Source organism: Hemicordylus capensis, chromosome 3, assembly GCF_027244095.1.
Source record: "Hemicordylus capensis ecotype Gifberg chromosome 3, rHemCap1.1.pri, whole genome shotgun sequence".
Classification (NCBI taxonomy): domain Eukaryota; kingdom Metazoa; phylum Chordata; class Lepidosauria; order Squamata; family Cordylidae; genus Hemicordylus; species Hemicordylus capensis.
In genome coordinates, this window is record NC_069659.1 from 1,065,699 (window position 1) to 1,086,414 (window position 20,716).

The following is a 20,716-nucleotide window of genomic DNA, read 5'->3' on the forward strand; positions in this document are numbered from 1 at the left end:
GTTGATCTCTGGAATGGAGAGATGGCCCGGGCTGTTGACAAGGTTGCCCCCAAGCGCCCTCTCCTGCTTGGTGGAGCCCGATCTGCTCCTTGGTTTTCCTCGGAGCTTAGGGCGATGAAGCAACTTGGGCGACGGCTGGAACGACGCTGGAGGAAGTGTCGTCACGAATCTGACCGAACACGGGCTAGAGTCCACTTTAGGGACTACTCCGTGGTGGTGGGGGCGGCGAAGAAATGCTTTTTCTCCGCCTCCATTGCATCTGCTCAGTGCAGACAAACAGAGCTGTTTCGTGTGGTAAAAACCTTGTTTCACACATCCCCCCAGAGAATGGGGGAGGAGTCATCTACAGCTCTTTGTGATCAGTTTGCCTGTCACTTTGCAGATAAAGTCGCTCGCATCCGTGCTGACCTGGACTCCAGAGTTTTGGCAGTTCTGGCAGACGTGCCTTTGGTACCATCTGGTCCCATTGTGTTGGATTCTTTTCAGTTGGTGTGGCTTGAGGATGTGGACAAGATCCTGGGCAGTGTGCGGGTGACTTCGTGCGCTCTTGACCCTTGCCCTTCATGGCTAATAAAAGCTGCCAGGGAGGGGACAGGCAGATGGCTGGAGGTGATCGTTAATGCTTCATTAAGGGAGGGCAGGATGCCATCGTGCCTCAAGGAGGCGGTGGTAAGACCACTATTAAAAAAGCTCTCCCTTGATCCCTCCATCCTGGACAACTATAGACCTGTGTCTAACCTTCCCTTTCTGGGCAAGGCGATGGAGCGTGTGGTGGCGTCCCAGCTGCAGAGGGTCTTGGATGATACGGATTATCTGGACCCTTTTCAATCTGGCTACCGCTCCGGGTATGGGACTGAGACTGCCTTGGTCGCTCTAGTGGATGACCTATGCCAGGAACTAGACAGGGGGAGTGCGTCCCTGTTGGTTCTGCTGGACCTCTCGGTGGCATTCGATACCATAGACCATGGTATCCTTCTGGGCCGCCTCTCGAGTATGGTAATCGGAGGCACTGCGTTGTGGTGGTTCCGGTCCTTTCTTGAGGGGAGGGTTCAGAAGATGGTGCTGGGGGACTATTGCTCGGCCCCGTGGCCATTGGCCTGTGGGGTCCCGCAGGGATCGGTCTTGTCCCCCATGCTGTTTAACATCTACATGAAGCCGCTGGGAGAAGTCATCCGGGGATTTGGACTGAGTTGTCAGCAATATGCGGATGACACTCAGCTCTATCTCTCCTTGTCATCTGATCCTAGGGAGGCGGTGGATGTCCTGAATCGGGGGCTGGAGGCCGTGATGGGTTGGATGTGGGCTAACAAACTGAAATTGAATCCGGTAAGACGGAGGTACCGTTGGTCAGTAGGAGAGCCAATCGGGATGAGGAGATTTTACCGGTTCTGGATGGGGTTGCACTCCCCTTGAAGGAGCAAGTACGCAACTTGGGGGTACTACTGGACCCGGCTGTGCTTTTGGAAGCCCAGGTGGAGGCGGTGGCCAGGGGTGCCTTTGCACGGCTTTGGCTAGTGCGCCAGCTGCGTCCCTTTCTCGAGAAGGCAGATCTGGCAACGGTTACCCACGCCTTAGTCTCGTCACGGCTGGATTCCTGTAACACGCTCTACGTGGGGCTGCCCTTGAAGAATATCCGGAAACTGCAGCTAGTGCAAAACGCGGCAGTGAGGATTTTATCTGGAGCTGCCCGTTGGGAACATATCACCCCCATTTTGAAAGAGCTGCACTGGCTGCCGGTTCGTTTCCGGGTCCAATTGAAGGTGCTGGTTTTGACCTTTAAAGCCCTAAATGGTTTGGGCCCGGGGTATTTGAGGGACCACCTGCTCCCAAGGGTTGCTGCCCGCCTGACGAGGACATCTGAGGGGGCCCTGCTCTGGGTGCCGACAATGAGGGAGGCCCGGCTGTCGTGCACTTGGGACAGGGCCTTCTCTGTTGCTGCTCCTAGATTCTGGAATGCTCTCCCAGTGGCCATTCATTCCTCGGACTCCATCACTTTTAGAAAGCTTGTAAAGACTTGGCTTTTTACGAATGTTACCTGAGCAAATGACCATTGACACGGATAGTGAAAGAGACAAAGGTTTATTTCTCAGCGCTGAGGACGACCCGCGGTGCCTCTTGGCAAAAGTCCAGGGAGCGTGCCTCTTACAGACTAACCAGAGTTTATAAAGATTTTTCTCCACCCCTTGGCATCAACATTCAGCCAATCATGGTATAGAAAAGTTTACATACTTTTGGGAAAGTTCCACTCCATATTTGGTAATACGTTCTTTGCATAGCAGTCTTATCTATCCTACAATACACATAGCAGAATATGCATAGCTCATCTATAAGAACACAGTGTCTAACAGCTACTCTAAACAAAGAGATAAGATCCTCTAAGTCGACTAGGTTGAATCAACAAGTATCAAGGATCGGTTCACAGCAAACACAGCAAACAAAGCTGAGTTACTGAGTTACAAATAACAACTTGCTAATACAATTTCCACTTTTCTATTCATGCCACACATGTCACATCTCCCCCCTTAAGAACCTTCTAATTACCAAAATTCAAGGTTCTTCCTCAAGCCTCCTTAATTCTTCATTGGCAATTTTCATATACTTAACTTTGGCATGCGTTTGGGCTATACCATGCATCGTGCGCTGAAGGTGATTAGTTGTGCATTGCAACAGAAAGGGAGCACAACAAATGCACAGTAATACAACTATTAGGGGACCTAACAGGCTCATCAAAATTCCCTTAACCCAATCAGTTCCCGGTAACCAGTTCCAAAGCCCAGCAAAAGGGTTCGAGGTGCCCGACTTGTTATTGGCAATTAGGGATTTTAGGTGAGTAAGCTCATCTTCAATCGTGCGATTTAAATCATGATAGTGTACCTGACAGCCGGAGGAGCCCACTACAGTGCAGAATCCTCCACTTTTAGCTAACAGAAAGTCTACTGCAAATCTAAGCTGCATTTGGTCCTGGTGGAGGCCCGCTAGTTCCTCCTGGAGGTCTTGAACTATACGACCAGTAGCATTGATGGTCTTTTCTAAACGGCATGTGAGACCAATAACAGACCGCCGGTTTTCTTGTGCTATAATTCCTGGATAAGAGCCAAGAGTCAGGAACCCAGTAAACGAACCTGCCATAGCCCGCCCTCCTGAAGAGCCCTCAGAGAGTTGAGTTCCTACGATGACCTCATCTTGGCACTGCGGCCCCATGACATCCCTTCGGGCTCGTTGCGAGCTGGGGCGGGTTGTTATTGGTGACACAACCTGTGCTGGAAGCGTCAGGTAGCCTACTGCCGCGCACAGATACTGGCCAGGATGATAATTCGTGGCTGTGGAGTTAAAGAAAAACCATAGATTGGGGTCCTTGATTTGCCATCCGCTGCAAATGGAAGCCCCGGAGAGGCCAGTCAAGTTGGGCATGAACATGGGGAAGGAGGTGTACAAATCATCTAGAGAGCCATTCAAAGCAGTTACATTAAACACGTAGGAATTATTATACTTTCCATGCAAATAAAATCGGTCAGTACATCCTGAGTAATTGCCTGCGTCTTTCCTCCAGTGGTCCACCTTTTTATGATCTTTCCATTTGTTATCCCAAATGCCAGAGTTATGGCAGCAGAAACAAAGGCCTGGGAGAGCACGACGATACCGTAGAAGACGGAATGTCGTTGCATTTAGTTCTTCTGGGGGGTCAGTGAATAGCATAGACCGTTTAAGGTTCTGCAAATGGCCTACAATGGTTTCCGGGCTATTGATGGGGGTGGGCAAAAAGGACAGATGGGATACAGATAAAGGATGCTCATATATCAAGGAGACATTGGTTCCATAGATATGAAACATATAATACGCGTGCCGGACCCACATGTTGGGGTGTGATATAGGAGCCAAAAGCAAGGCTTCAGTAGGCACGTGGAAAAGGTAAAGGAAATAGCAAAACAGGATAACTCTCATGGCGATGCTCGTTGACCCGTGCGATGACGTGCCTCTGTTTACCTAGTCAGAGGTAGCAAGGGTATCTTGCCCCGTGCGAGGACGTGCACCCGTTACCGGTAGGGTGTAGCAGGGGGTTCTTCTTTACTTCATGGTGTCTTCTGGACTCTATTGATTCTAAACCTGAGGCCCCCCTCAGTCTAATTGGCCTCTGGTGTGCAACACGGCTGCTGCCCGCTGCCTGTCTTCCCATCTTCGAGTTCCTCTTATCCCCTCCTCTTCTCCATATCGTGGTGTGCGTCCCTTCTTTGGGCATTCCCTCTGCCAATGCCCAAATTCCTTACAGAATGCACACTGGTCTTGCGACAGTGGCATTCCGCGTCCTTGTCCTTGCCACTGTCTTCTTTCTTGCCCCTGTCCCCGTCCTCTTCCTCTACTTCCAAATCCTCCAAAACCTCCTCTCAATGCCACAGCCATTGCGGTAGCCGTTCTTTCTTCTGGAGGATCGCGGTTGGCATAGACTTTCCGGGCCAAACCCAGAAGCATTGACTCGTCCATGTCCTCCGCTTCCTCTCTCTTTTGTAACTTCTTTCTAATGTCTTTCTGTGCTTGGGCAATGAAGGTCATATTAATCTGTCTCCTATTGGCCCCGTCATCTGGGTCTATAGTAGTCCATTGCCGGTAGGCGGCTTTCAGACGTTCCATGTAATCCCCAGGGGTCTCATCTTGTCCCTTTATGACTTCGGCCACTTTGGTCAGATTAATAGTCTTCCTCCCTGCCATCTTCAAAGCTGCCATCACCAACTTATAATAATTACCATGAGCCTCTTCATCTTTCAATTCCCACTTTGGATCAACACACCATGGGTACGATTTCTGAACCTGTTCCAGGCTCATCTGCTCTGTCTGGGCATAAGCCTCTTGCATCTTTCTATAGTTGTCCAAAACCTGGCTTCTCTCATCTGGGGACAGCAGGGCCTTGAAAAGGGTCTGCACATCTCCCCATGTGGGCCGATGGGTAGCAAACAGGGTTTCAAACAGACTAATCATCTCTCCTGGCTCCTCACTCAATGACTTAGTTGTTCTTTTCCAATTAATTAAATCACTTGAGGTAAAAGGGACATACTGGTATTGTTTCTGGTCAACCTTTCCTTCCAGTATTCTGGTCACCCTTACGGGAAAAGCTGAGAGTCCCTCTTCCGGATCTTCCTCCGAACTCTCCCCTCTTATCTCTTCTGCCTGCTTCGCCTTCTCTACCTTTTCGGCTTGGCGCGCGGGCAGATCTCTCAGCTCCATTTGAGTAGGCTCAACTGGCTTTTGTTTAACTTCTGGGTAAAGGGGTCTGTAGGGCGGAGGCATCTCCTCCTCCTCACAGGGTTCTGGGTCTACTTCCTTCTTCTTCTGAGGCAATGGGGGAGCCGATGGTGGGACAACGATTCCCCTGGGTACTGCATTTTGTCTTTGCCTATTTCTTTTCTTAGATCGGTTCACTACATATGTCCCTACCGCTTCTCCTCCTGCACACCCTTTACATTTCTTAAGCCAAGACGGTTGTTCCATGACATTTAACATCCACTGATCGATGTATGGATATTGAACTGGATGGCAGTCTGTCACAGTCTTATGGACTTTCATAATTAACTTTAAATCAAATGATCCCTCAGCTGGCCATTCAGGCTCTTGGGCTGGCCAATCCTCAGTACAATGTATTTTTAACCACTCTGGAGTGGGGCGGGGATCTCCATAATCCCTGTCAAAGCCTTTACTAAAGTTTTCTAACATGCATTTCAGCGGGGTGAGTTTCGAACCTCCCCCACCCATTTTCAACCCTTTTTCTTTTCTCACCACTCTCAAACACAGACACAAAAGGGAAAAGGAGGTCGACCAATTGGTAAGGGGTCCAATTAGTCTAGACGTTTGTAGGAAGACACCAACACCAGATTCGCGCCGCCTGTTTCAGTTCACTCCCGTCGCCGGGTTTATGAACCTAATAGGGCGTCCCGCCTTGCCAGTGACAAGGTCCACACTCAGTTTAGGTTTCCCCTAATGGGTCCCCACGCGAGCTCTCTCCACAATCACTCAACATTCATCAACTTTCCACCCTCGACCTCCCAGATACGCCCTTCTCCCAGGGCGAGCCGTTGCCGTTAGCGAGACGGTGTCCGCCGCCTCTCACAGTGGCTCGGGTAGACTGGACGACGTTCTACCCCAAGGGGGACTTCAACCAGAGGGACTTCAGATGGTGAAACCCTCCCCTCTCGGACCCAGCCGGGACTTCAACCCCTGTGTCCGAAAAGCCCTTACCTGTCCGGACACTCCTGCGTTGTGTTATGTCTCGTTCCGCACCCAGTCAGGAAGTCGAGTCTGGCTGCACGCTCCGCGAGTTTCAAGCCTCTCCTTCCAAACAAAGGAAGTGGCGCCGAGGGGGTCGTTCCTCGCGGGGCAGGAAGACAGACTTCGAGTCCACTTCGGGTAGGCCAACTGACCAGCTTGACCATCCGAGTCGGTCACGGCACCAGAATGTTACCTGAGCAAATGACCATTGACACAGATAGTGAAAGAGACAAAGGTTTATTTCTCAGCGCTGAGGACGACCCGCGGTGCCTCTTGGCAAAAGTCCAGGGAGCGTGCCTCTTACAGACTAACCAGAGTTTATAAAGATTTTTCTCCACCCCTTGGCATCAACATTCAGCCAATCATGGTATAGAAAAGTTTACATACTTTTGGGAAAGTTCCACTCCATATTTGGTAATACGTTCTTTGCATAGCAGTCTTATCTATCCTACAATACACATAGCAGAATATGCATAGCTCATCTATAAGAACACAGTGTCTAACAGCTACTCTAAACAAAGAGATAAGATCCTCTAAGTCGACTAGGTTGAATCAACAAGTATCAAGGATTGGTTCACAGCAAACACAGCAAGCAAAGCTGAGTTACTGAGTTACAAATAACAACTTGCTAATACAATTTCCACTTTTCTATTCATGCCACGCATGTCACACCCAGGCTTTTACATAATCGTATTTACTGCTGCTTCTGTGTGTTTTTATCTGTTGTATTGTTTTTATGAGGGAGGCCCGGCTGTCGTGCACTTGGGACAGGGCGTTCTCTGTTGCTGCTCCTAGATTCTGGAATGCTCTCCTAGTGGCCATTCATTCCTCAGACTCCATCACGGCTTTTAGAAAGCTTGTAAAGACTTGGCTTTTTACCCAGGCTTTTACATAATCGTTTTTACTGCTGCTTCTGTGTGTTTTTATCTGTTGTATTGTTTTTATGCCTGTTTTTATATGTTTTTATACTTTTAGCGTGATGTTTTTATTGTCTTTTTATTGTATGTTTTTAACTTTTGTAAACCGCCTTGGTGTTGTCTTTTAACGAAAGGCGGTATATAAATGCAAAAATAAATAAATAAATAAATAAAATCCTGGTGACCATTAGGGGCTCTGCGGGTGGAGGTAGTGAGTAAGGGTCTCCCTGCCTGTTCTACCTGTCCCTACTCTATGACCCCTGATCTGACTCTGCAGCACTTCCTGGGCTGAGTCACAATCCTTTTTCTCTTAGATAACAGAGGGAACCATCTCTCTCCCTCCTTATCTATCCATTAATATGTAGTCCTTTAGATTAGGGTTAGGACTTTCCTATCTAAGTGTATTTAACCAATAAATATTTAGTGTTTAGTCATACAAGGATCTCCATGCGTTTTCTCTAAATAGCTGCAATATCCAAACCATCCTCTGCTACCTACTCTGTAACTGGAGTGTGTGCTCATTCCTTAGTGCTCTGCTGTTTTACCTATTGTGGGTAAAAATCAACAACCTCTAACAGGGTTATGGGCCCAGCAGGAGCAACAGGCTTCTAGCCCCAAGCAGAGTTTATTTATTTATTTTCATTTTGAAAGTGCAGCTGAGTTAGTTAGGAACTGCAGCATGGATCCTGTGACTACAGCCTACTCAGGAATGGCTCCTTCTTTTCCCAAATTGAATGGCAATAACTATGAAACCTGGGCCCTCAATATGAAAGCGATCTTCATGACAAAAGGAATCTTTGAAGTGCTCACGGAGGGACGGCCAGCCCAAGATGAAGCTGCTCAAGCCTCGTGGGACAATAAAACCAAACACGCATATGGCCTTTTAATTTTGAGTATAAGCGATGATTTATTGATCTATGTGCGGGATACTGATTTAGCCTCAGAAGCGTGGGATAGACTGAAAAAGCAATGTGGCCAAGTCTCTGCAAACGCAGCTCTTCTCCTGTAGAAAAGGCTATGTGAAAGCAAACTGCAGGAAGGGGGAGACTTTGAAGCCCACATAGCAAATATCTTAGAGATTAACGGGCTTTTGAAGAGTAACCAATGTGAATTGAATGAAACTATTCTAATTGGGGCAATCCTACAATCCCTGCCTAAACGTTTTGAACCCCTAATTGTCACTTTTGAACTGTCTCACTGTGAACTGAAGGTTGATTCAGTCGTGTCCAGCCTGAGAAATTTTAATATAAAGTTGCAGCAGGAGAAATTTGAAAGCGATGACACTCTGGCACATTTCAGCAGGCAAAGTGATTCCAGCATTAGCAAGCGAAGTAGCCTCAGTGACTCATCAGCATATAATTCCAAGAGCAGGAAACTCAGAGGGCACAGACCTGGTCACCATGGCAATGAAGTAAACACAGGGATGAGTCATGGCGACAAACAAAGAGGGGCGGAGGAGAAGCAGGGGCAAGATGGCTTATGTGAAAGGGAGAGCAATGCCAAAAGCTACATTACCTTAAAAGAGCCAACAAAGGGTCACACTTTCATCCTGGACTCAGGTGCATCCCAGAATATAATCTGTGATCGCAATATATTTGTGAAAACTCGATAAAAGCCACAGATCTGTTGTGACCTTAGCAGATTCAAGGAAGCTAAGCGTGGCTGGCAAGGGGACAGCAAAGATACTTTGTGGCTCTGCTGCTGAAGCTTATGAGGTTAAGATAACTGATGCACTTTTCGTGCCAGAGATGCAAGTCAACTTGATTTCAATTGGGCATGGACTCAAGAAGGGGTGTAAAGCAATTTTTGAAAATGAAGCATGCTACATCTCTAAAGGTGATGAGTTAATCATGACTGCCCACATGCAGGATGATGGACTTTTTGAAGTAGACTGTGCTACTGCACAAGCAAACGTGGCAAGTAGTTGCCAACACAAAAATTGTGATTTCTCATGGCACAGAAAATTGGGCCACCGAGGCCTAAACTTTGAAACTGACTCCCAAATGAGGGAACTAACCAAGAAATCAGTGCCAGATTCAGAAGGGGCTGGACAACCAGAACCCAAACTGAGGCACTCACAGAGGCATAACAAAGGGGTTCCACCTAACAGACTCTCTCACTCATGGCTAAAGGAGGAGAGATGCAAGAACCCACTACATGGCAAGATATAGAAAGGTTGCCAGCTGATGAAGCTGAGAAGTGGAGAAAAGCAGCAACGGAAGAAATTGATTCCTTGCACAAAAATGAGACTTGGAGACTTGTGGAACTACCCGCTGGAAGAAAGACTGTGGGATGCAAATGGGTCTTCAAAGTCAAGCAGGATGCAGAAGGGGATGTACAGCGCTACAAAGCCAGACTAGTAGCCAAAGGATACTCCCAAATCTGTGGTCAGGACTATGATGAGACTTTTGCACCAGTCGTGAAACACACTAGGGATGTGCGATTCGGTTTGGATCCGAACCGGCCCGGCCCGGTGGTTCGAATCCGAACCAAACCAGGGGTGTTTCGGATCCGAACCGAATCCGAACTGGTTCGGATCAGAACCGGTTCAGATTTTCCGAACTGGTTCGGATGTCCCATTGGCCTGTATAGGCCTTCAAATAAAGTTTGAAGTGCGTCCTCCATTTTGTGGCTCCTTCCTGAAACTTTTGCTCTGGCATCCATTTTGTGAGGCTATTTTTCAGGCATTGCATTAGCTGCGCTATTGATCCTTTGATTGGCCAGAATGAGTCCTTTGCTCCGGTAGGCTGCTTGGCTGTTGCACTGTTGAGAGCTGGCACCCTGTTGGCCGTGGGGGGAGTGCAAAGGTGGGGGCTCCCAAAGGAGGGACTTTCAAACCTATATAAACCAAGCCTCTTGTCTAGAAAATTCTCTTTGGCTGCAGTTGTGGGATCATCATCTGAGACCCTTGCTTGCTCCTTTGCTGCTGGTGTCTCTGAGTCCCTGACTGTGTCCTATAGTGTCTATCTGTCTCTCTCTCTCTGTGTGTGTTGTTGTGCCACCTTCTATTGTCCATCTGCCCTGTTTCTGTCTGTCTGTCTGTTCTCTTTACTTACTGTACTTTTTTCTTAACTTTCCCCAAATTTCCCTGTTGTTTTTCTTCTGTTGTTTGTCCTCCTTTCCTCACCCCCCCTCACCCATTCCCCCCTCTCATCCCTCATCCTTTGGGCTTCCCCTCCCCCACTCTCACCCATCTGCATTCTGCATTGCTTTCAAAGTTTCAGTTATTGCTGTTTGTGCCTTGCCTTGTTTTTGTTCCACCTTTTGATTTTCATTCCATTGGTTTCATTTATATATTTGCTGCTGTTTTGGTTGGTTGCTTTAATTGTTAACTGATTTGCATTTTGTGCTCTGTTGCTGTTGCCTGCCTGAGTTGGTCCCCCTCCAGAGGATTCTGTTCATATAGCCAATTTTTGTTGTGATTGTCCCATATTATCTATTTTGGTTCTTCTTTGGTGGTGGTTGTGTGCTCCCCCCCCCCCGAGACTTGCCCAAGTTGCTGCTGCTTGATTCTTTAAATTGGTTTCCTTTGTTCAACTTTTGCATTTGGGTTGCTGATTTGATTTGAGATTTTTCCCTCTGTGTGGCCCTCCTGTTCCTAACTTGCCCCTCCCATCCAGAAACCCACTCCCCACCCCCACTCCCGCCCGCCCCCATGCAGATTCTGCCCCAGAATCCCCCATCCTCGCTGCTGCTGCCCGCCTGAGTTCAGCTTTCTTTTGGATTTGGTTGTGAAGTTTGCTTCTTGGTTCCGGTTTTGCTGTGTGTGTGTGTGTTCTGTGTGTGCTGCTCCGTCCCTGGTTGTTTCACCTTCCCGCACCCGAGAGACTTCTTTCTCCCCAATTTTGATTCTTTAAATTGGTTTCCTTTGTTCAACTTTTGCATTTGGGTTGCTGATTTGATTTGATATTGTTCCCTCTGTGTGGCCCCCGTTCCTAACTTGCCCCTCCCATCCAGAAACCCACTCCCCGCCACTCCCGCCCGCTCCCACCCAGATTCTGCCCCCTTGCCACACTAACCCCCCCCGAAACACACCCTCTGGATTTCCCCTCTTCTTGCCCCTGACTCCCTTTACATGCCCCAGAGACCCCTTGCAACACCAACCCCCCCGAAACACACCCTCTGGTCCCTCCTCTTGGGACAGTGCTGCAGCTGCTGTCCCCCCACACCTGAATCCCCCCTCCCCGCTGCTAAGCTCCCCCCCTCCGTGCTGCTCCTCCTCTCTTCTTTCTCTCTCTCTCTTCTCTCTCTCTCTCTCCACTCTCTTCCACCCCTGCACTTCTTCCTCCCACAGCTGCAGCCAGCCACAGTAGCCTACCACCACCTCCGACCTCACCTGGAGGTCCCAGCCATCGGTTTTTTTGGTTTTTTAAAAAGTTGTTCATTTCATTTGTCTCTACTTGGGGGTGAGTTGAGCGACACAAACAGTGTAGTCTCCTGCCCTTCCATCGTTGACCTACCCCGGCTGCCTGTGCCTCGTGCGGCCGCCCTGTCTGTGTCCCAGCCCAGGTGGCTGGCTGGCGGTGGCGCATCCGTGACCAGCAGTGTGCGGCAGGAGAAGGACCGGAAGAAGAGGGGTTAGTGTGTGCACAATTGTGCACCTTTTGTTGCCCCCTTTCCCTCCCTAGGCGGTTTTAAATAGGAACACCCCTATTTTGAAATGCATGTGGGTGTGGGGAGGAGGGACCCTTGGAGATTATGTACTGTTGTGTAACTTGTGTCTTGCTTGATGAAGAAATTGGTTGCTGCTGTGTGTGGTGCATTGCATGCAGGTGGTTTCTTAACAGGTTCCCCCCAACAACTCACTCCGTCCCACCCCAGATCATTATGTTTGGAAGATATATGATGATGTTCCATGCTGCCAAGTGTTTGCTGCCTGCTTGCTTGCCTTGGGCAGAGTGGGTTGTCTCTGTGAAAGTGCAGTTGGGTTCTGGAAGTGCAATAATTTGGGTTTTGTGAAGAAATTGAAAGTTCCTATAGGCTGCATTCATTGCAAGGTTGATGCTTAGTGCTTACCCAGCAGCATTGCCTGAAAACCATCCCCCAGCACCACACACACACTGTGTTAAGTTCACCAAAGAAGGTTTTCCTGGGGTCATTTCACTTATGTTTTGAAGATGATGTTCCATCCATGCTGCCATCATCAAGTGTTTGCTCCTTGCTTGCCATGGGCAGAGTCAGAGTGGGTGGGTTCTGTGAAAGTGTGACTGGGTTCTGGAAGTGCAATTTGGGTTTTGTGAAATTCAAAGTTACTAAATAGGCTGCATTGCAAGGTTGATGCTCCCCCCACAGCATTACTTGAAAACCACCCCCCAGAACCACACACTGCGTTCAGTTCACTAAAGAAGGGTTTCCTTTGATTTGCAGGTTCCCAAGCTTTGACTGCTTCCTCCACCCCCCGGTAGGTGCTGTGCCCTCCCCCCATCCATCCTCCCCAAAATAATAAAAAGACTTGCCCCCCACCCCACAACTACTCCACCCAACTGCCCGTGCCACCCACCCCAAGGGGTCCACCCTTTCCCCAATTTAGAAAAAACTACCCAGCCCCATCTCCCCAATCGGCTTAATACCCCAATTTCAAAAGGTTACCCTCCCCCTCACTTCAATTGGCTTTCCCCCCATATCAAAAAGTCTTCCCTTCCCCCCAATTGGCTTTTCCCAACCAAACTCCCCCCCCCTGCCGGCGCCTCCAAATCAATTGGCTTTTTTTTTGCCCCTTCCCACCCCTGCCAAATTATTTTTTGGCCCCTTTCCGGCCTTCCTCTTAAAGTCTCCGTCCTTACCTAAGCAATGTCTGAGCAACGTCGTGAGGGCCTTGTGCCGGCGAGGCCTCTCAAAAGGTTGACAGGCATAGTTGGGAGAGGCTGGGTGTGGGCTGTGCCTGCGGTGGCTGTGGCGCAGAGAGTAGGGAGAGTACGCGGGGAGCCTGAGGATACTCCAGTCCTCCCCATTGGAGAAAATTTGCCCCAGCTCCGGGTTTCATCCGCAGTCTTGATTCCCCCCCGCCTGCTGTTGGCAATCACGGCAGGGGCATAGGCACTAGCAGGGCTGTGGCGGGTCCCTCCTCGGCGGCACGAGGTGCTGCTGGGGTACCGCCAGTGGTGGTGGTGGAGGAGACTGTGGATGTGGGAGAGCAGGTAGAGGGCGGTGAGGACCGTGCGGCTGGCAGCGATGCAGCCAGATTCTCCCTCCCTCTAGGGCCCCTTCCCGCTATCCTTTCACCACTCAGTGGGTCCCCCCCTCGTGAAGTCCACCACTCTGGGGAATGGTCTGCCGAGGTGGTGGAGGAGAGGCCTGCCTCTCCTCTGCCAGTGAAGCCGGGCACTTCCTCTCGTGTGGAGGGCAGAAGGGGTGGGTTGGGTGGCTGCAGTGGGCAGGCGGCGGCGGCGGCTGCCCCCCCAGGACTGTGGCCACCCTGCGAGAAAAAGCCTAAGACAGCGCCTAGGGCGCAGGAGGCCAAGGGCAGCGGTGTATGGGTGCATTTTGAGGTCTCTCAAGATGACCCATACCATGCCCGCTGTGTCCACTGCAGGATGCAGGTCAGCCGTGACAAGGTTCTGGGGCACCTGGGTACGACACCCATGTGGAGGCACATGGAGCGTCACCACCCAGGTCTCCGTGGACAGGTTGGCAGCGCTAGTGCGCCTTGTGCATCTGCCACTAGGGCGGACAAGGGCAGTGTGCCTGCGCCAGCCAAAAGGCAGGCTAGACTGCCAGTCCAGCGGTGGACACAGGTGTCGGGCATCCAGCGTATTGTTCGTGTGGACCATCATCACCTCACCTGCCTCATAAGGGGGATGATTTCCACCGATGACCAGCCATTTCAGGTGGTCGAGAACTCCAGCTTCCGCCGGATACTCCAATACCTGGCTCCCGAATACATCATCCCCCTCAAGGACCACGTTCAGCCAGAACATGGTCCCCTCCCTGTACCGCAAGTGCAGGGAGCTCGTGTCGGCCAGGCTGTGTGCGGCTCTGGCGGGCACCAGTGTGCATTTCACGACTGACCTCTGGACCAGTGTCAGTGGGATGCATGCTGTTTTCCTGGCGCTCACTGCCCACTGGTGGGAACCGGAGAGTGAGGGGACCTCCTTGGGTGATGCTTCCGGGTCCGGCGCGGCTCCCGCTGCACTACGGCACAGGTGGGCCGTTCTGCACGTGGAGACGATGGACACGAGGCACACCAGGGAGGAGGTGGTGGCCATACTCGACCGCCAGATAGAGGAGTGGATTGGCGGGTGTCCACACCTCTCCAGGGGATTCATTTTCACCGACAATGGATCCAACGTTACCGCCACTGTCGAGACAGTCATGGGCAGTGTGAACATACGATGTATGGCACACACGCTCCTTCTGACCGTCAGGGACGCCCTCGGCCTTAAGGAGCTGAAGGCGTCCCAGGAGAAGGGCCGCCCCCCCCAGGTGCTGCTGCTGCCATGGTCACGCTTGTCGAGAAGTCTCGCAAGCTGGCCGCCCACTTCCACCGCAGCAAGAAGTCGAGGAGACTGCTTCGCCAGAAGCAGGATGAACTTGGGCTTCCTTGCCACCTCATCCCAATGGATGTAGAGATGCGGTGGAACTCCACCTTCCTCCTGTTCCAGCGCCTGTTGTAGCAGGAGAGAGCCCTTGTCGCCCTGGCGAGGGACAAGTCCTTGGCCGTCTGCGACCTCTCGAACGCAGAGTGGAAGCAGATGTCCAAGGCGGGGTCGGCACTCGAGCCCTTCCAGTTTGCCATGAAGGGCTTGTGTGGCGACACCACTCCCTTGAGCCAGGCACTGCCCACAGCTATGGGTCTGGATAAGCTGATGGGTGAACTCCAGATTTCTCTGACCATGCCAGAGGGTCGTGCTCTGGCTGGGAGGCTGAAGTCTGGGGTTGACAGTCGGCTCGTTGTTGAGCTGGGAGAGAGGGAGGAGTATGTCCTCGCTTGTCTCTGTAACCCAGACATCAAGGGTAATGCTGTTAGTGCCGGTGACTTGCCCAGGTGGAGGGACATTCTGGTACAGAAGGTGAGGTAGGAGGAGGCTGCTAGGGCTCGCAGAGACCAGGATGTTGGTAGTGGTGCGGGGGCAGCCACCCAACCCGCACCCAGCAGCAGTGTGGGCAGCCAGCCGGCGTCAGCTACCACTTCCCCTCCCTCTTCCCAGTCCAGCAGCGTGGCATCCCAGGCAGCGCCAACGCAGCAGCCAGTTGCTCCCGCCACGAAATCCGCCCAGTGGTTTCAGCGGGTGTGCTTTGGCACCTTGCCTGGTGTGCGGGAGGCTCGACCTGCCAGGCCCCCCTCCAGTACTGAGCAATGCATTGCGTAGTACTTCGAGGAGCCTGTGGAGGAAGACGGCGCGGACTGTGCACAGTTCTGGGCGACCCGCCGCCAAGTCTGGCCAAACCTGGCAGTGGTTGCTGTGCGCCTCCTCTCCTGCCCCCCAACTAGGAATTGGGTCTGTGCGTGTGTGTGTGTGTGTGTGTGTGTGTGTGTGGTGCAGGCTGTTTCTTTCTGTTGTGTGTCTGTCTGTCTGTGTGAATGGATGCCTAGCACTGTCTGTGTGTGTGGATGCTTTCTGTAGTGTGCTGTCTGTCTGTCTGTGCTGTGTGTCTACATGTTTTTTTCCTTCCTCCCCTGCAAGACTCCCTCCCTCCCATGTCTCCCTCCTTCCCTCCCCTCATCCTCCCTCCTCCCTCTTCATCACCCTCCATCCTCCCTTCCACGCCCACCTCACCTACCCCCAACCCCGGTCTGGCAAGATGATGAGAATCTGGTCTCTCCCACCGATATACACACGTGATCACGTGTGTGCATAATATGTGGCTGACCAACTCTGAGCCGGACCCTTCTCCCCCTTCAATCCCCTCTGCTGCATCCCTCTCCCCCTCCAACTCCCCCTCCCCTTTCCTCCCCCTCCCCTCCCTCCCTCCCTCCCTCCCTCCCTCCCCATCCTTCTAGCAGGCAGCACACACACACACACACACACACACACACACACACACACACACACACCACACCTGTGGTGGCAACACCAGCACACATTGCACTCACACTGGTGCCACCACCTGCCTTCGGCCTCTCTGTGTCCTTGAGCAAATATGTGGTGGACCAGAACCATTTCTTTCAAGTAAGGCAAAAGGCATGCACTCACTGCGCACAACACGAAGAAGAGGTGAAGACAAGAGACAACTTCTAGAACCAGCAGCAGGTGCGTGTTGTGTTGTGTTGCTTGCCAATGCCATTGCCCATGCTCAATGCTCAGTCTGCTGTAACTAAACTAACTATCATCCTCACACGCAGCTCGGCTCTGCTGCACTCACTAGACACTACAGCTGGTGGTAAAAGTCCTGAATTTTAACTTTCAAATCTGTGCTAGGATTGCCTCGCCTCCTCCTGCCTGTAATTGTGCCCTCTCCTCTTGCACTTGCTTCGTGACGGGTTGGCGTGCGTGCACCGTCTACTTAGCTCTCCTCATGTTGGCTTGGCTTGCTAGGCAGTGGCTGGCAGCAGCTGTTGGCTGTGTGCTATGCTCAGGCTGTGGTGCGTGTGACTGGCAATGTTGGTGTAGCAGCAACACTGGTTGTGGTGGTAGTAGTAGTAGTTGTTGTTGCTGGCCTGGCTGCTGGCCTGTGCTGACTCTGCGCGCTTGGTCTGGTTTGGATCGGTCCCTCTGGCCTGCCTGGACGCAGATGTAGGGTGTGTGTGCATCATCCATGGGGAGGAGGAGCAGCAGAGCAGAGCAGGTTGGCTGGCTTCTGTCTGTCAGGCCTCAGTGGCAGGCACTGAGTGAGGCGGTGGTTTCTTTGGGCATCACATCACCCATCATGCAGAGCAGCAGGTCTGCTGCTCTGCTCCACCTCCTGCTTCTTCTCTGTGTGTGTGTGTGTGCTGTGCTGTGCTGCTCCACTGCTGCTGCTGGCAGGCAGCGGCAGCAGTGGCCTTTTTGTAAGATCAGAGAGTTGGTGTTGTCTCTCTGTGTATCATCTTAGTTGCTTGGGTAGGTGGTGGTAGGTAGGTATTAAGGTGGACTAACTGGGTGTTACATGTTAGGGCGCCCAGAGAGAGGGGCAAAAAAGCTGGGGTGGCAATTGATGGGTGCCCCTAGCATTGGTGGATTTTTTTGAAAAGAAAAGAAAAATTCCCATTGGAAAGAAAGGGGATTGTGGGCAGCCCCGGACCCGCCTCTGTGGGGTGGCAGCACCCCCAAAGTGGGTCTGGGGCCATGGCAAAAATGGCCTCAGTCCCTCCCGGCAATCCCCCAGATAGATAGGAGTGATGGTTTTTTTAATGAAGATTTCCTAAGGCATTAAATAACTGTCTCTCTCAGAGCTATGCTGGCTTTACCTTTCACCCACTTTCTATTCTTTCCAATTAGATATTATTTAATGCCTTAGGAAATCTTAATTAAAAAAACCACCACTCCTATCTATCCGGGGATTGCCGGGAGGGACTGAGGCCATTTTTGCCATGGCCCCAGACCCACTTTGGGGGTGCTGCCACCCCACAGAGGTGGGTCCGGGGCTGCCCAAAATCCCCATTCTAGTCAATGGGAAATGTTTTTTTCAAAAATTCACCAATAATACTAGGAGCAACCAATTGCCTTGGGATTCTTGGGGTGGAGGACACCCATGGGTGCCTACCACCCACCCCAGCTTTTTGCCCCTAAGTGCTCCACATAGGGAGTTATGGTCTAAACTTGAAATATTTTTTAAATTTTTTTAAAATATCAGAGGAAGGTCCAATCGACTTGAGGTTTGGGTGGTAGGTGGAACACAAGGTCAGCTTTAATGCCAGCTACTTTTACAGGTCCTAACCAGTTCGGTTCAGATCTGAACTGGTTCGGATCCGAACCACACCGGGGGTGGTTTGGACAAAACCAAAACCGAACTGTCCCCCCGGTTCGGACCCAGTTCGGATCCGAACCGAACCGGGCGAACCGGTTTTATGCACATCCCTATAACACACATCAATTAGAACATTGCTCAGCGTGGCAGCAGCCAAAGGGATGCAAGTTGAACACTTGGATATAAAGACTGCTCTCCTACATGGGGAAATCGAGGAAGACATCTACATGCAACAACCACCAGGCTTTGAGGAACCTGAAAAGAAGGGGCTAGTGTGCAAACTGCAAAATAGCATCTATGGCTTAAATCAGGCAGCCAGAGCATGGCATGAGAAACTGAATCAATTACTACTTAAGGAGGGGTTCACGCAAGGAAAAGCTGACCCCTGCCTATATTCTAGACTCAGAGACAATAGGTGGACTTATATTCTGACTTAGGTTGATGATTTGATTCTTGCACACGAGGAAAGGCAAGACAGTCATGAAATTGTTCAACACCTGAACAAGGAAATAGAGGTGAAGGAACTCGGAAGCATCTCATATTACCTTGGCATCCAAATAGAAAGAGAAGAGACTGGAACGTTCCTTCTCAACCAAAAAGAGAAGATAAAAGATCTTCTAGAATGCCCGGGACTGACAGATGCCAATGAAGTCAGCACGCCAATGGATGCTGATTTCTGGAAGCAAGATGAGGACAGCCAGCCTCTACCAGCCAACAATCAATACAGAAAGGCAATTGGAAAACTTTTGTACATAGCCACAGTGACAAGGCCAGACATTGCCTCAGTAGTAGGAATCCTGAGCAGAAAAGTGAGTGTGCCAACAAACAAGGACTGGATAGCGGTCAAAAGATTGGGAAGGTACCTGAAAGGCACTACGCATTATGTATTGGAGATTCCAGCAAACAGTAATCCCAAACTTGTGGGATATGTGGATGCAGACTCGGGTGAGGACAGAATGGACCGCAAGTCCACAAGTGGACACCTGTTCCTGTATGGAGGTGGAGCCATAACTTGGAGTAGCTGCAAGCAGTCACTCGTTGGGCAATCATCCACAGAAGCGGAGTACGTTTCAGCAAGTGAAGCATGCAGGGAAGCAGTATGGATACACCAACTACTATCGGACTTTGGCATCGAGGAACCAAAGCCCACAGTGATGTTTGAGGACAACCAAAGTTGTATCCACATTTCCCAAATGGAGAAGATGAAATCTCGAACTATGCATCTATATATATAATTCTCCTGGGTGTGCCCAGGAAAAATGTGTCCCGGCAGCCCAGCTGATTGGCTGGGCTGCAGGGGGTGCCTGATTGGTCTTGGCGGCACATCCAGGAGAACCAGCAGGCCAGGAGTGTGGGCGGCCATGGTGGCCGCGGAGCCAAGGCGGTGGGCCCGGCCCGGCGAGGTGGCAGCGGGCCCGGGCGGAGCTGAGGTGGCAGCTGGCGGGCCCGGCCCGGCTGTGGAGGCGAGGCAGTGGTTGGCCGGCCACGGAGGCGAGGCAGCGGCTGGTGGGCCCGGCCGCGGAGGCCCGGCCACGGAGGCAAGGCAGCGGGCCAGGCGGCGGCGGCGGGTCCGGCCCGGCCGCAGGGAGGCCAGAGGCGGCGGCGGGCCCGCTTGAGGCACAGATGCTCTGTGCCCACTAGTATTCCCATAAAGTACCACTATGTTCGGGACTTACAAGAAAAAGGGGTGGCCCAGCTGAGGTACTGCCCCACAGAAGAGATGCTGGCAAATGGATTAACCAAGCCATTATCCAGAGACAGATTCCAGGTGCTTCGTGAGAAGATGGGAGTCGTGACCAGGTGCGACAGGCGATGAGAAGGGGTGTTGGAGATGAACTTCCATGCATCGACCTTCTGCACCAACTGTCCTAATGACCACTAGGGGCATTGGGAGTAGAGACAGTGAGTCAGGGTCTCCCTATCTGTCCCTACTCTATGACCCCCGAACGGACTCTGCAGCACTTCCTGTGCTGAGTCACAATCCTTCCTTTCCTCCTAGAGAGCAGATGGAAACATCTCTCTCTCTCTCCTTACCTATCCACTATGTAGTCCTTTTGATTAGAGATAGGTCTTTCCTATCTAAGTGTATTTAACCCATAAATATTTAGTGTTTAGTCATACAAGGATCTCCATGTGTTTTCTCTAAATAGGTGCAATATCCGAACCATCCTCTGCTACCTACTCTGTCACTGGAGTGTGTGCTCATTCCTTAGTGCTCTGCTGTTTTACCTATTGTGGGTAAAAATCAACAACCTCTAACAAGATTATCAGAGCAAGAGCATCAGTCTTGCTGAGCAGAAAGCAAAACAGTCAACCATAGCTACGAGTCTCAGAGCCGTGTTCCTAACTACCCTGTGTGGTGTGAGTGTGTCCTCAGTCTTTCTAAATCTTTCTAAAACCGAAGAGAAATCAGAGAGAGATGGAAAGAGGAGGGTTAAGGTAGGGAAGGCGTTCAGGAACGGGATGGCTGGGAGTCCAGAGTTAGTAGGGGAAGGAGGAAAGGGAAGAGGAGCAGCGACCAGGGGAGTGGAGACCGAGGCTCTAGGAGCAGCATATATTGACCAGGTATTGGTGTGCAACGGCAAGTGTTGGGGACGGTGCTTGGGAGCGGAGTTCAGGCAGGCCTCATGCATCCATGTTGGATATTGCCGGAAGTGGGTAGAAATCCAGCCCCTCCACCCATCCTGCTATGCTGCCTCATTGTGGCACGGGGGGGG